Consider the following 3,949-nt stretch of genomic DNA (forward strand, 5'->3'; position numbering starts at 1 on the left):
GAAAATAATTGCATATGTTAAAAAAATAGTGTTATATTCTAAAAAAATAAATAAATAAAGTTACAAAAAAAAAATGGTTGAGCCAACTTTACTACTCTACCATGGGAGAAATACAAACCAATAAGCCCAAGTCCTCTGTAAGTCTCTTCATTATTATGTTCTCTGCTATAACAAAGTACTTTATCTGTCATCAAAATTGCATTAATGCCCTGTTCACACTGCCCTTGCAAGAAACAAATACTTCTTTGTATATAAGTTTTCCACATGGTTGCCCTGATGAAACATATGCCATTGGAGGACAAATATATTGATGCAAGTAAAAAAGAGCAAATTAATTCCAGAGCCTAGTTAGAGATAAAAGATGCCATTTCCTTGTTTTCTGAAATGCAACTTATTATTAAGCTGACGTGAACAGATACTACACTTGATCTTAGCCAAAAGGCCGAGAAGCGATGAAATGCAACTTATATAAAATGTCACAGTGGGCTTTGTTTGTGGAGGAAAAGTGTGCTGCAATTTTATAAATGACAGTTTTTTTAACTTGCCATTTTGTCTGTTACAAAAATGCTGTACAAAATTGTGGGCAGCTTCTTCCTACTGTTTCTGGCTAGCTCCAGTAAATCTTAATGTTATTATTGAAGATGAATGAGCCACCCAAGGTTTTAGCAACTTGATTCTAAAAATTTCCGTAATGTTTTGGTAGAAATGCTAAGAACCAAATTTTGAGATTTCCTGAATCAGCAAGAATACTCTTTCCTAGGAGGAATTGTAATGCTTCCTTCTTCTGGTTGCGCTGAATTATATAAACCCTCCTTGATCATTTTGGTACCCCTGTCAGAAACTTGAAAATAAAAGCAAGATGATGTCAACATTTATTAATTGTTATTCTTAAAAAATTATCAGTAAGTACATATTTCATTGAGTAATTATTTGTTGTAACACCTGACCCACTAAAAAAGAGACTTTTATACATAAATAATAAGATACTTCCATTCTCAGTCAGCACATCTAAGCCACTTTGCTTCCACATTTCAGACTAACACTGAAGTAAATCTTAGCCAAATAACTGTATGAAAAGTGAAAATTAAAACAAGTTTTAACAGTTATTCAGGGTACATTCTGAATGAATTCAAATGTGTGCATTTTATTTTTCATTGAATTTAATTTTAAAGTTTGAAAGGTTAAATATAGCCTTGGATATTTTCATGGGATCTGGCAGAAATATCATGCTCACCCTGAAATTCTGATATAACTTTCATTCTTTGAAAATTACACATACCTCTTCCATCACCATGTAGCTCAGTTCCTAATGTATACAGGACAATTCATAAATAATGAATGGATCAATAAATAGAAATAGAGTTTTGGCTGTCTCATAAATGATGCTTTCCTTCTCTTGGGAAACATACCATTTATTCTTATAAGGGCACCCTTGAAAAGATAATTTGATATTGATGCTGATGGTCAAGTGCAAGTTAGAAGAAATAGGTAGAGAGATGCAACATGTGCTAGATGGAATTTAATTAAATTGATGGTCATTTCCTATTCCTAATTCATAATTTGTCTCTACAACAATTCTCAGAACAAATATAACAGGAGATTAATATTAGAAAAGATAACTTCTTTAGCCTCATTTTCAAAAAACCTGTTCTATAAGCCTTCTCTGGAATTTGAAAATTGGTCTTGAAATACTTTGCATTTTGGAATTGAAGCAGCACCACACTACATCCAAAAGCAGAATGATTTTTGCAGATTTGCAAAAGATTTTGACATCACCAACAACCAAAAGGTTTTCTGAGGTAATGTTTGTCCAACATATCTGACTCTTCCCATGTGCAGAATTCCATTGGTTTGAAGGGGATTTTGACCAGGAGTAGGATGTAAAATCCTAGATCCCACTCAACATATAGGAGAATGGAATATACTTTTCTTTCATTTGACTCCTATTCAAAAATATTCTGTGTTGTTAAAATCAATTAAAAGACAAATTATATCATGTTAAAGTCAGAAGATGGAAGAATATAATGAATCTTGAGGGTCAAAACTGAAGCATGGTCACCATAGGAATGAGTCTTCCAATCCAAATGTTTCTGGTTGGTTTTGTCAAGTAAGGACAAGGAGAATTAAATATAAGTAACTGCAATATATAAAAAGAGGTAGACAATTATATGACTAGAGTTACCAATTGTAAAATAACATGTGAGTGACAAAATAGCTTTGCTTTATGGATAGGTATGGAGCTTGTCCTTGCTAGTAGGAAGGAGAGGTAGAAGGGACTCAGCAGAGGATTATCAGGAGAGAAAGAAGGATGTATTAAATTTATTGAATACTACAAGTCTACTACAAATACTGCATTAATAATTTAAGCACAAATTATCCAGAGGTATCATTGTTTATAGACACAGTTTACCTTAAGCTTTGTAATTTTGGTTTTTTAAATAGTATTTTGAATGGGTCATCCCAATGGTACTCTGTAGATGAATTAACCTAGTCATTCAGGCCGCTTGCTTCTGGATGGCTGTAAATCACCTTTAGATTAGAAATTGTCTGGAGTTAATGGAAATACCCCCCACATCAAAAGAATTGGTTTCTATTCCCTGTCTTGTCTTTAATGCACAGCAGGGTCTTTGGTGTTAGTGTACAGCTTCAACCTCCACTAGAGCACTAGAGGTCTGACTCATGTACAACAACTCACATTTGAAATTGGCTATTTTAAGGAAAGAGTCAAACAAGTTGCAATTGAACAAATATTAATTCACTCAAATGCCTCAACATAACACTCTAACAGGGCTAAGATTTGACTCCTGGGACTTTTTCCCTCTCTGCTAATGTTAAATGTCATTTATCTAGTAAAACTCTAAATTTATATCCTTTTATTCCTAAAATACAGCATTTCTTATGTAGGAATTATCATGGGGAAAATAATATATATAAATTTAGGCTATAAATATGTTCACCATAGTGTTATTTATAATAGCCCCAATTTTAAGTCGTCATAAGTCTCCACAAACATGATATTTGTTAAATAAATGGAGGTTAGAATAACACATAACGGGAAATAATATTTTAAAAGAATGCCCGCAAAAATGGCAGAATGGGAAACCCCAAAGGCCCACCCCTCAACAGAAATCCTGAAAAGTTTGGCTAGAACTGTCGGAATCAATGTTGTCAAAACTGTGGAAAATAATCAAAGATTTACAACAGCCATTTAAATGCTTAATCAAGACAGTGGCCACTGAAACCAGTGGGGAAGCTTTGTGGTGTTTTAATTTACCTTTGCCCCACCCCCCTTCCCTGGCACCACAACAGCCTTAAGGATGACAGCCCATATCCCTGGTGTAGATTCCTGGTGCTGATAGGGAAAGAGAGAACTTAATTCCCAGAGAGTCAGTCACCTTATATGTAAATGGATTAAACTCTCCAATTAAAAGACAAAGGTTGGCAGAATGGGTTAAAAATGATCCAACTGTATGCTGTCTATAAGAGACTCACTTTAGATCCAAAGACACAAATAGGTTTTAGGTCAAAAATCATTACATGACAAAAAGGCATTATATATTGACAAAAGAGTCAATACATCAAGAAGACATAATAATTACATACACACCTAACATACATGAAGCAAAAATTGAGAAAGTTGAAGGATTAATAGTTGGAGACTTACATATGCCACTTACAATAATAGATAAAATAACTAGACAGAATTTTAATAAGGAAAAAAGAGGACTGGAACAATATTATAGACCAACTAGACCCAAAAGACATATACAGAATATTGCACACATTCTTCTCAAGTGCATTTGGAACCTTCTCCAAATTAGAATATATATATTAGGTCACAAAATACGTCTCAACAAATTTTAAAAGATTGAAATTATGCAAGGTATCTTCTCAGACCACAGTAGAATGAAACTAGAAATCAATAACAGAAGGAAAACTGTAATTCACA

At 33.5% G+C, this 3,949-nt stretch overlaps 1 pseudogene; it reads right to left on the reverse strand.

Annotated features, from left to right (window-relative positions):
- Window positions 1–305: 305 nt before the first annotated feature.
- On the reverse strand, window positions 306–454 carry LOC115286054 (annotated as a pseudogene).
- Between the last annotated feature and the right edge of the window lie 3,495 nt (window positions 455–3,949).

Source organism: Suricata suricatta, chromosome 2, assembly GCF_006229205.1.
Source record: "Suricata suricatta isolate VVHF042 chromosome 2, meerkat_22Aug2017_6uvM2_HiC, whole genome shotgun sequence".
NCBI lineage: Eukaryota > Metazoa > Chordata > Mammalia > Carnivora > Herpestidae > Suricata > Suricata suricatta.